The sequence below is a fragment of the Drosophila santomea genome, chromosome 3R (assembly GCF_016746245.2).
Source record: "Drosophila santomea strain STO CAGO 1482 chromosome 3R, Prin_Dsan_1.1, whole genome shotgun sequence".
In the NCBI taxonomy this organism is placed as follows: domain Eukaryota; kingdom Metazoa; phylum Arthropoda; class Insecta; order Diptera; family Drosophilidae; genus Drosophila; species Drosophila santomea.
The window spans coordinates 6,217,179-6,230,067 of NC_053019.2; the positions used below are offsets into that span (position 1 = coordinate 6,217,179).

A 12,889-nucleotide genomic window follows, 5' to 3' on the forward strand; every position below is an offset into this window, starting at 1 on the left:
TATGGTAAAGTGCTTTTTTTCTGATTGCCACCCTTATTTACGTGTGTGGTTCCGATGACAGATAAAAACTTTTGCCGTTTCTGGTCATGCAATCTATTTAGAGTATAATTGGGGCGCTGGAATAGTTCAAGAATTAAAATACTCGGAAACCTTTTCTTCTACGTATTTTGATTAGCAAATACAAAATACTTTATTACCTCATTTTAATTTATAACTTTTTCTTGGGGTAACTGAATTGTATATCATTTTAAAACAAACCATTTTTTTTGAGGCACGTTTAAATCTTTAAACCTTTGATGACTTCATCAGTAAGCCGCTCTTAAAAGAAGTACGAATTATCTTAAGTTAATCTTAATTATATATACATATACATATGTTTATATTTTACATATTCATTATATTATTATTTTATATATATATTAATTAACTTCTGCTCAAACAATAAAGGTATATTGATAAATATGTTATATTTCCAAAACGCGAAAATAAATGTCACAAAACCTTTTTAAAATGAGCGCCTAAAAGGTGAATCGATATTTCTGCACAAGATTTAAATGTCAGTACATATCACAAAGTGCTTCCCAACACTTTTTAGAACACCAAATTCTGGTAACACTGATGTCGTCCACTACGAAATTATTCCTTGTGTAGTGTTGCCAGACTATACATATATATTGCTATTCGAATGGTTCACTAGATGGCGCTGTACTCCGGATGTCCTCCTATTATAAAAAATACGCCGCCTTCTTATTTGTAACGTGGGAACGAACAGCCCGCCAGATGGCGCACAATATTAGATTGTCGTTAGAAGTTATAAGTCGTACTTGAAGTTAACTTTAAGTTAAATTATCACTTAAGACAGTAAACCCACGTAGGTAATTGCTTGTTCATTACTAAATTTTAAAATATGAATTGAAAAAGGCCATATCCTGCTTATAATTTTATTATAGCTATACAACTTAAAAGAGAGACTGCTGAGTGGGGCGACTATTAGATACCCTTTACTTAGATAGTGATAAGCTAGGTGGATACCCTTTCCTCTGTTGGAGTGGGCGTGGTCCAAAAGGTTTTTATCATAATGATAGAAATTTGCAAGACCATTGATAAAGACGGAAAAATAGAAGCATTTTTCAAAAGTTCGGGCGTTAAAGTGGGCGTGGCAAAGTTCTGAATCAGACTTATACAGAGTAAGCGTTACTAGAATTTCAGTCTCATATTTCTGGCTTTAAAAAATCCGAGATCCCAGCGTCCATACACACGGACATGGCTGGAACGACTCGATTAGTGATCCTTTGTGGCAAACGCTTCCTTTTACCTGTTAATTCTTTTTAACGAATATATTATACCCTTTTACACTACGAGTAACGAAAATAATTCAAATTTGAACTAAATTTGTGCTGGCCAACAACATCTCCACTATAAGACAAGAAACTGCAGATATAGGTGTTTTAAGCATTGACAAATATTTCGGCATTGGCCCTAGTAAAAAGTTTTTCATTTATTTATTTTAATTATTTTAATTTTTGGCGGGCTGTCCTGCTCATCGGCATTTAAGACTTGTTTTATGCAGTATGTTCATGTCCATAGTTATCTACGAAAATTTTTCCGTTGCTGTATGCGGCATAATCAATAATTTTTAATTTAACAACAATCGCACAATCGTTTCAACGTAATAACCATTATTATGTTTTCAACAACAACCTGGTCCACAGTAACAACAGCAACAACAGCAACAACAGCTGCAGAAACGGCAAGCAGCAACAACAAAAAGTCAATTCAATTTTAATGGAGTAGCAATAAAACAGAAAAAGCGCAAAAAATTGATATAGCCATGCGGCATGGCCGTAAGCCGTGAGCCGTGAGCTGTGAGCCAAACTCAGCCAGCCAGTCGGGCAATGGCAGTACCATTTTGCAATTGCAATCAAATAATTTAAAATCGTTTTCATCAACATCAGCTCAAAGAGTTTTTGTTGCCGCTCGAAATGCAAAAATGATTTTGCGGCAATCAGCAATTCCCTGGCCCGGCGATGATGACGTTGACTTGTTGATGATCCAAGCGATGGATGATGGAAGGCTGTTTGGAATTGATTCGCTGTGAATGCGATGGCCAGTCCAAGACATGGCCACTTCATAGCCGAGTCCATCATGGCCGAGTCCAAGCCAATTGCAGGTTGTAACCCGGTCCTGGAGTCTTTACGGCCCCGGCGATTTTCTTAATACGAAACGTGCCTGCCTGACGCGCCGAGTCCAATTTTGTAGTTCGTTCTTTTGTAGGGTATGCTAAATCGCGCTCGAATTTCAAATGCGTTCTCAGAGTTTCACTTTGAGCCTGGGCTCCATAAACGGTCGGCCCAAAGGGGCTGGGCCCATCGTTTTACTCGATTTGCGGTTAAATTGTCTTGCGAAACAAAACCAATTTCAATTTCAAACAAAACGTTTTGTGGGAATTACGCAAAGGGGTACGTCGGACGTGCTGCTAAACTATCTCTTTCTCTCCAGAGAACTGCACTAAGTGGTCGGCAATCGCAGCCGATCTCATCGGAAGTGTTTTCGCTGATTGGCATTGGCATTGGCACTGCCTAAAAAGGTCCAAGTCGCTTCACGGAAATGATCGCTGGAAATGATTTATAATGAAGAGCAGACGAGGCGCTGGCACTCAGAGAAGCGCACAGCCTAGACATTGATTCATTCAAGAATTAACAGGTTAAAAGAGGGACTCACATTCTAGGAAATTCTCAAGTCCTCGCTTAACAAGCTAACTACTTGCAGTCATACTTCTGTAGTTTGGTTTTTCAGTTCCAAGAGGTACTACCCCAAAGCGTACATCAGTAGTCCCAGAGCTCAAGAGCTACAAACAATAACAATAATGTTTTTCAGTGCAGGCCATAAGGCAGGTTTGGCTCAATTCCTTCTCAATGACAAATCGATTTCAAATTGCCCGCTGGCCATTTGGTGAGACAATGGAAACGCCCACCAACGAGGTTGCGGGTCTCCCTCCCCGACTCCTATCATATCTCCTGACAAATTGATATTGTCTAAGCCATTTTCGATATGCATATTTATGTTCTCGATAGGTTTCTTTGTTTGACTCACGACCTGGCTTTCTGGCTTTGTGTGTGTTGCCTGGCTTTATCGCTTCAACAATTCTTCTCGGCTTTCATTCAGTGAGCTTGGTGGCCTAGTGGCTTGTCAGCACACATTACTTGGAGACCGGGGGTCCGTAGTAAGCGTGGCCACAGCCGATCATCCAAGCGCATCATCCACATCCGGTACGCCGTTCTTTGTGCCTTCGCTGCCCCAGTGATAACTTTGCTGATGAGCCGTTGACTGCTCTTGTCATATTATCGTGTTTGCTTGTCAAAAGCGCCAGTCCATAATTGTATGGACTGGACTTTGTGTGGGCCACGACTTACATGCTTACATATTTACGAGGCTTTATGGCCGCTGTCTTTGATTAATGCGTGACAGGCGTGGAGACGCTGGCCAAATGAATACTAAATTCGCTGCCCCGCCACATAAAGGCGACATCAATTAGCTCTCGGGCATAAATACATTAACACAAATCGCCGAGCATTTGGAGTGACCATGTCCATTCCCGTTTCCGTTCCCGTTCCCGTTGCCGTTCCCGCTCCAGTTCCCGTCCAGAAACGATGCGTATACGCTCCGTGTGCCCGCTTATCGCCGCATGTAAATGTCTCAACTATTTGTTAAATGCTAAAGCGACATGGTCATAATGGAAATGACAACTTAACAGCCACGACGCCGATGGGTATGGCAAAAATGTTAAAAGGCTCGGTCAAGTGGCCAGGCATCCAACTCCGCCTCCGCCTCATCCTCCGCCTGCGTCTCCGACGACACCCAATCTCCTCCTGGAGCTGGAGCCTTGCCGTGATAACTGTATTGAGAGTGTCATTAACATTTTGATTGGGTTGGCTCGCAGTCCCAGCGCCACTTCAACTCTATTATGAGCCCGACTGCATTTCGCTGGCTACTTATCGCCACACCAGACATGCACATCGTTTGTTAAGCAAATGCACAGAGCGGAAAAGGCTACATGGTATATGGTATTTGTTATTTTAACCAAGGGATCGCAATAAAGGTGCATGTTAATAAATCTAATATGAGCAATGTAATTTGAAGTGAAGTAGCCATTTTTGCATTCAAAGGTAATCATTTCAGAACTACAAGCTAATTATTTAATCGTGTTTTATAATGTTATGTTGTATCATCAAACTGCTTGTGTGCAAACTCCTTGTAAAGTTTCCAGTGCAGAGTCACCGTCCAGGTGGATTCCTCTTACCCCTTTCGATTGTGCGAGGCAATTAATCAGGACGCTGTTTTCGCATGCAAAATGAAAACACCTTTTTAAAGACATCAGCATCAGCATCAGCGGCACATGGAGCAACAAGAACAACCACAACGATGTCATCAATCAGCTAAAAACTTGGAACTCCGGGCGGCGGATGGTGGATGGCGAAGGGCGGAGGGCGGAGGGCGGAGCAGGATTCGTGTGGCACTTTTCGTTTGGTGATGTTGGTGATGGTGGTGTGGGTGCAGGCGAAATTAAAAAGCGTCAATTTGTCACACGTGGTCAGCTTCGGACCGGGCAGGATCCAGTCCCCATCCTCCGGCTGTCAGTAACAACGGTTTTGCGGTTGAGTCTTTAATTGCCGCCGTGCTCGGCTCGAGAATCCGATTTGGAGTTACCAAGCTGGCACAGTTTTACTGCCTTCTCTTGGAGAGTTATTAACTGCGCTCGCGATCCATTAAGTGGGCAATTGGAGGACGGCGACGCCGGATTTGGATGGAGTGTGGGTGTAATGGAAGCTGGCCAATCGCAGTGTCTCGGCAACGGAAAATGGTATATGAGGTGGCTGAAGGGGCTATTTTTGATGGAGGGGGTTCGACGACTTCTTACGCCTGCACAGACATTCATCAAGCTTTGTCACTCGGCCGTCGAGGTTGCACAAAGATATAGGTCCAAATGGCAGTTTAAGTCTGCCCGTAATGGCTTGCAAATATGTTCAACATTTGAAAGCCCTTTTGAATTGTAAACATAAATATTAAAATTAACAATTAACAATGAATGGATTCACTGACTTTGGGAACCCCGAAAAGTTATATACAATAGTTTTACAACAGACTTCCAATGGCATTTCGTTTGGTATTTGAAATAAACAAAAATGTATACTAATTGTGCAAACATTTCAAAAGACGCTTTTTAAATTTGCACAGAAAAATTTGTAAGCTATCTTCTTTATGCAAAATTTTCTGAACTTTGTATTGATCAAAAGAGTGGAGACGGCAAAACAATTGAGACATTTTTGAGTGCAGTATAAAATCGTAAGATGTTTCAAAAACTCGATTTCAACTGTTTAATGTCAAGTAAGAACACAATTTCAATACAGATACGTATAATATTGAGTGGGTTCAGAAATGAGCGTATACCCATTTGGAAACCCTCTGACTCAAAGTTCATCATTCTTCTGCTAATGACAGGACGGCCATTTTGAAATATTCAAGAGCCAGAGGCTGGCAACTCCGAGGTGGTTCTATCACCATTAGCCGCGGACTGCAGTCCCACTCGCCACAGTCGTGCAACTCCCACTTGGCGGAGCTCTGGGACTCGGCGGAGGAGCAAACAAGTTTCATTTGTCAGTTGGCCAGGGCGGTTCTCTGGTTCTCTGGCAGCAGACCGCTAGATGCTGGATGCTGGATGCTGGATGCATTTCCCAACACCTGGACGAGGCTTCTCTGAGGCTGAGGCCATTTGAAATTAATGAACTCTGATTCACGGCCCTCTCCGCCTTCCACTTTCTCTCTTCCGGCGGAGCTTTTCCATTTTCACCGAAGTGCATTTCACATGATGAACGACCCAATCCCATGAATCCCGGCCATCCCGCCCATCCAGGCATTCTTTTTGCCGTTTTTAATTGTTTTGGGAACAGACGGCCAGCTAGGATGAAATTTTTCATTTGTTATACCCGGAACGGGCCAAGAATAGCGTAGAAACGTAGAAAAATAAATGGAAAATGCTAATTTGCATCCGCACAGCCATTTGAAAAATGATTTTTGATTTTTGTTTCATTGTCAGTTGCGAGCTTTTTATAATTTCTCATCCACTCATTTTTCAGCGCTGTCCCAGGCGAATCGAATCGAATACTGAGCCGGAGTTCCCAAATTAAATATTAAACACCTCGGCCAGAAACTTGTTAATGATTTGCTTGAAGAAATAAACACATTTTAATTAACATTTAAAATGCGTTTTAAGCAAAAAGCTTTTAAGAAATCGGCGCCATAACAATAATCATAACAAAAGCACAAAACAAAGTCGCTCACAGATCGATGCATCAAAATATGAGCGGTGGGGGGCACAGAACGAAATGCCACTCCAGGGGGATCTCGACCCCGAGCTCCTCAAGTTGGTGCACTTAGAGAATTTTAGTAAGCTTATCTCCACATTTCGCCTGTAATAAGGTAAGTTATTACGGGTTTTAAAGGTTATATTGCTTGAAGAACTACGAAAGGAGTCGATGAGGGTTCTTCGAAACATTTTCCTGTCTCCTATCTCATGAAAATCACAATATCTACGAGGATTTCCGAGCTCTGTTTTGTATGCTTTGTAGCAAACGAACATTTCTCGCAGTGCGGTTTCGATCTCAGCCCCAGCTCGTTCATTAACAAGCGCGTCAAAGTGATAAGAATGCGAGGGGGAGCGGAGAAAGAGCGGTAGAGAAACAGGTCACAATGCTAATTGATTGCAGCGACGTCGCCGTCGACGAGGCCCTCGTAGCAATAAAATTATTGAAGCCACCGCCAGGAGACAGGAGACGCATTTCTCGAGTCGTTTTCGGAGTGTCGATAAGCAAATTGCATCCCAGAAAGATCGAATATGACTCATGCCCATATATACATATACATGCACTTCGGCACGAGGCCAGGTAGAAAGGTCGCTGGGAAATTGGAATCGGAATCGGAATCAAAATCGGAATCGGAATTGGAATCGGAATAGGAATCGTAAACATTCCCAATGCCCGGTCTAATGCCCTGAGGGCCTGAGCAGTGTGTCTCAACAAATTAAGCAATTAACTGGGGTAGTTGAGATAACCGTGCTATGTAGGAAGGTGTCCGCTTAATATTTGTGACCCGATCGCGACGATTAAGTGCATTTAGCCAATTTGTATATGCAAATCACGGGGAAACGGGTTACAGGCACTTTGATTCAAACTCAGAGTAGGGAAAGACGTGGAGAGACACTTTTCGATCCGCATTTGAATGGCACTTAAATGTTATAATTTGCTTTCAAAATGTCTAATGGCTGTCCGGCATCTGTGCCGTCGGTGCACAGGCATTTGTCTAGTGACTTTATGGAGGCCTGAGTCCAAAATGGCCTAAACGAAGGCTTCGAGTTGCCGTGGTGCTGTTTTGCTCGGCTTTTACGAGCGTGTCTTATTTAATTATTTTTATGTGGCGAAACGATAGTAAAACTTGAATATTTTCCTCTGTAGCTCAGAGAGCTGTTATTAAAATTAGTTCAGTGGACTAATATAGAGAGTTTCTACTTGTTATGGAAACAAATTTAACCGTACACCAAACACCGTGCTGTTAGCTAATTAATTTTTGGCATAAAACGAGATACGCACTCGGCGAATTTATGACCCACATATCATTCAGCCCCTGCAAAACCAACCCCACTGCGAAGAGGCACTTGAAACAATAAAAATCATGGCTCCCCATTGCAAAGTATCCATAAATTCGGGAGCTAATCGCAGGAGAGTGCGGGAATTGTTCGTAATCACACGAAAATTGCCTACAAATGAACTGCTTAACGGTGTGTCGCCCATCCAGACAATCGCAATCAGAACTCCCCCACAATTACCCACAGTTTCCCCGCAGAAAACCCATTTAACACGGCCCCGAAAACTGTGCCAAATTTGCGTTTGCGGCCCAAATCCTTGACTGGAACTGCGCGCGGGCATATTTAATTTATAAAACGACTAAAGCGACTAAAACGGCTAAAACGGCTGAAACGGCACCCACCAAATGGGCCAGAATTCCAAGATTCGCGTGGGTGAAAGGGGAAAGCCCTGGGGTGAACGGAGAAGAGAAGTCTTTTGTGCGCCACTGAGAAATGCGTGAAGGAAATCAGTTACTTATTAAAAATGCCCATATACATGCAACAAACATGAGCTCATGTATTTGTATATGCCTACATCAGCGTACATAAGTGTAAGTGGCAGGGTGCGCTGCATAAAATCAGTAGCTCCTTCTGGGCAATCGAGGTGATTGGAGTGGGTGCGAAATTAATTAGAAGCACCCTTATGGTCACAGCGAAATAAGGGGCTTTGGAACTCTCAAACCGTTTCTTGATGCCAAACTTACGAAGCGAACATTTTAATTGAGCTGCTCTGGTAACCTCATCAACAAGCTGGTTCCTTTAAAGTTGGGACAGATTTTGGGAATTGTTTAATCTTTTCCTATTTAAAAGCAAGTTTATACGAATAGTTAGTGTTGCTAGGTGAAAACAACATCAACCATCTAGGTCTCTAAACTCCCGAAATCTCGATGTTCATGCGGACAGAAGGCTAGTGATCCTGATGATGAACATACGGCATTTAGCGGGGCTAGAAACAGTACACCCCTTTACTCTAAAAGTAATTGGTGATGCTGGTAATCAGCTAGATTTGCTCTCAAATCTTCTCCAACAAAGTCTCTTCGGGCAGTGAAGAACAAAGAAAGAAACCGATTTTAGGCGCTCGTTTGAGCCAAATTACCAGAGACGTGGGGCGCCGTTCTCTTCTCCCCGTTCCCCATGAAATTGGACAAAGTATATACACCACACACACACACAATACCACACCCACTTTAGGCCACAAGTCTGATCAATTATTGATGCGTTAATTTATTGGTTGGCAAATTGTGTGGCCAATTGGCTAAAACAAAAACACACGCATTGAGCTCATCCGAGCCATTTCAGAGCATTTTGGGCAGCCTGGCCTAATCGAAGTCAAGTGTGGACAGACGGATCGAGTTTCGAAAAGCAATCACGACGGCCTTGCTCTAGAACGGAACTTAGGTTTGATTTCACCAAGGGAAGCACCCTTGGTTGGTCCTGGCGTTGAGGGAAATCACCAAAATGAACCAACCGACATACCGGGATACTAGCAGCAGTGATGGCAAGGTAATATTAGTGAGCATTGCTAGGAGTGCAGGGGAAGCTATTGTAAATATGATTGAAAAACCCGAAAGTTCCCAAGTAGCCACGTTTTTTAGGAGTTAGGGAAAGAAAGGTGTTGGTGTTCGTTTTTATGCCCTCCTGATTGAATAGCTAGTGGACCATCTCTACCCGCATATGGCGGCATCTTCGGTATTCATACAAAGTATTCCCGAGCATGTGTGCATTTTAGATTCGCATAAAGGTAAAACTGTCACCAATAATAGCCCAGCCCTGACCGCACATAAAGTCCTTGCTGCGCCATCCTGAGAGAAAGCGAGACAGCGGACTCAAGTGAGAGAGGGAGTGCAGGATATGGCCATAATCAGTATTGGCATTTTAAGTGACACTTGGTCTGCGGAGCTCGCCCTCCCCCGGAAGCCACGCCTCCCCCCACCCCCTTACCACGCTTCCCCACGCTGTCACACCAATCTGGATCACATCCCCGCGACCCGCCCCGCCCCGCCAGCGAACCAAAGTCGCGCCGTTCTCCGCCATTTGTATATGAGCCGAATAAAAATGCATACCAAATGAGGCAGCAGCTCTGCCAGGACTTCGAGCGGCAGGAGCGACTCCTGGGGCGGTATTATTCGGAGGCACTTGCGCAAACTTTGCTGCTGAATATTCCATGAAGTTGCCAATAAAGTCAAGTGGCAACAACTGAACCTGAGGCTGCACCAGTTACAGTGCATACACTGAAAGAAGTTGCTTTAACCACGTGAAAAATTCATTGACTTTCATCTACATTCTTGGTTTTTTCAGCTTCAAAACGTTATAATTCCCAAAGGTCTGTAAGGATATCAATCGCCTGGTGCGACAGCAGAACAACAATTTTCCACCTGTATTTTTCCCCTATAAAGATAGGTCTAGATTGGAGCTGTTCGGATTTAGCTAAAGCTAATGCTAAAAAGCGGGCACTTCAACTAAATATCATAAGAGGTTAATAACACTTTTAATTGAGTTATGGAACAATTGGTAGAATCAAGAAAGTTGATTTAATGTTAATTGAATTTCACCTTTTATCTGAATGACTCAACTTATCCTCCCAGTGATTGTGTAGATACACTTAGGCTAAGTTCTGTTCTGGTTGTTGCTGTTTTGTCTGCCACCCGACTGCAGTGCCCTGCTGCATACTAATTTTCCACCGCCCTGTTACCGCCCTGTTACCGCCCATCGCCCACCTTCATCTCGTCCTCATCTTGGGATCAGAACCACCACCAGCAGCACCAGAATCTCAGTCTCCTTCTCCGGCCCCTGCATGAATGCGATGTGGTGGTCTGGGCCTCATCATTTCGTATTCATACCAAGCACCAATTCCTCGTCGTTGCTGCCGCTGCAGTTATTGTTGTTGCCTGCTATTAAGTGAAATAAAAGTAAAAATGCAATAAAAATGTTGGCCGCCTCTCGTTTTGCATTAAAATTGCATTACAATTGCCTACATTGTGGAAGGGGCCCTGTTGTTGGCGTCTTTGTTGCTTTTATTACGGCAATTGCTTCTGCGTTGTTTCTGCCCAAATGAAATCCAATTAGCCAACTACAAGGCCTACCAACGACTACCAACAGCAGCAGGAACAGCAACAATGACATTGCGAGGCGGTACGAGGAGAAATGGAGTTCGCCTCGTGACTTTTTCCAGAGTCCTTTCCACTGGGAGGTGGTGTGCGTGTGCTGTGTGTGCTGTGTGTGCCTTGGCAATGGAATATGCAGTAATTGGCTTTCTTCATTTTTGGCCATGATTTGTTGCTCGTGTCTGACACAGGAACATGGCCAGTTAAGTGCAGAAATGAATATTTACAGCCGTTACTTCTAGCATTGGACTCTGTTCAAATGGTAAGTGAACGGTGTGCCACTACGGCCCGCCCTCAAGCATTTTCTCCTTTAGTTGTCTGGTTATCAGAATGTGGGAAATAATAATTAAATTTCAAATAAACATGTATATCGAGCCATATTAAATACAGATGGGTTTCTGCAGTTTGAAAAGCGAGTGATCGGCTGTACAGTTCCCTTCCTCTAATCTCAGAATAGTATTTGTAAGAAACAAAACAAATTCGTGTGACTGCTAAACAAGCCATGAAAGTAGAGGGAAGTAACCTTACTTTGGTGCAATGCAGATATTAATTTAAGTAAGATAGATAGTGTAAAGTCATAGTACGGCATTATCCAAGTATTCGCCAATAGCATTTGGGATTTCATACCAAATCCTTGTGGAGTGGTTGAGAAGTTTAGCTCACCGCGCATTCCACATCTCGACGGCATGGCGGCTAATGAAAACGGAGTACGCAATCGCTTCTGGCCACACACACACACATCCCAGGCACTCGCATTTGGATGCCAGGCCGGCTGGAACAACACCTGATACTGACTGAGCCAGAGATCCCGGCCAGCGGTGAGCAGCAACACGGCTCGTGCCCAAGGAAAACTGTCAATTAACCCGTGGGGTGAACTTGTGGAAAATGCCAGAGCTGCTGCATCCGTTGCAGTGGCTGCATCTGCTGCATTGGCTGCATGCCGCGCAATTTGCATTCGCATGGCTGGGGCAAATGGATTGGATTCCTGAGGCTTCAGCTCGAGTCTGCTTATCGCAATCGCCGCCTGCCAAATGCCAGGCGATAGCGCGTAGAACTCTTGGCGCTAATAAAGATCTCAGTAGTCAGCAGAGAGAGAGAGGAGGTAGAAGGGGCAGTGGCGGAGATGGTGGTGCAGGGCTGCCCTCCTGGCCAAATCCGCTGCTTTGTGAACTCAAGCTGACAGAACGCTATTTCCAATTGTGCTATTAATCTGCCACATTTGCACTTCCCCGGAAAAGAGTCGGCGGGCGGATGCTATCTCTTTCGCTCTCGCTCTCGCTCGCCAGCTGGCTGCCTCGTTCTGCAGGGGTAATTTGCGGGCGAGCGAGTGGGACAGAGTGTGGCAGAGTGGAAACGCTTGGCTAACCTGAAAATAGAAACAATTGAAATAAAAATACATTCTCTTCATGCGCTCGTCTAATAAAAAACCCCAAAAGCAAAACGTTTTCCATTTAAAATGTCGTCGCAACTGCCAGCTGCTGCAAGCGGGACTCGCGTGGCAAGTGTGCGGGGCGACTCCGACCAGCAGGCAGCGGCCGGCGGCCAATGGCGGTTCGCCGAGGCCACGCCCCGTGCCTCAATTACCGACCAGTGCTGCCCATCGGCGGGCAGAGCGAAACCTGTTTCCACGAGCGAGAGGCAGCGAGGCGCATGTGCGGCCAGAGCGGGACGGAAGTCGCAAGGGTGGACCAACCAGAAGAGGCAGGCTGCTGGTATTGTATGGTGTTATGGTATTATGGTATTATGGTAGGTTAGGTTCAAACAAGGTGGCAAACTGGCTCTTAACCGAAATAGGAAGGAAGTCGGCAGCGGCGTCGACGTCGGGCAACTGGTTTGACTTCTTTCCGGCTCACTCCAACCGCCCGAAACCACCAGCAATCGGCAGAGGCAGAGGCAGCCTCTGCGGCAGAGGACAGGCAGAGCAGCGGCCGTCGGCACAATTTGATTGCATTTATGAAAAGCGTTTTCGGCCGCCAGCACGCGTCCGCTCCCAGCTCGCAATTCGCCATCCGCCATCCGCCATCCGTAATCCGTAATCCGTAATCTGTAATCGTTTATCCGTAGACCGTAATCCGTAGTCCGTGAGCCCACAGCGGTTCGCAGTTGG

At 44.7% G+C, this 12,889-nt stretch overlaps 1 long non-coding RNA gene and 1 pseudogene across 1 annotated transcript; one reads left to right on the forward strand and one right to left on the reverse strand.

The window, feature by feature from the left end:
• Positions 1 to 10,401: 10,401 nt before the first annotated feature.
• LOC120452720 lies at positions 10,402 to 12,134 on the reverse strand. The gene is made up of 3 exons (XR_005616497.2): positions 11,446 to 12,134; positions 10,654 to 11,100; positions 10,402 to 10,569 (listed from the first exon to the last, which is right to left on the reverse strand). It is a non-coding gene; the product is annotated as an uncharacterized LOC120452720 (long non-coding RNA).
• Positions 12,135 to 12,188: 54 nt separating this feature from the next.
• LOC120453765 lies at positions 12,189 to 12,832 on the forward strand (annotated as a pseudogene).
• The last annotated feature ends 57 nt before the right edge of the window (positions 12,833 to 12,889 follow it).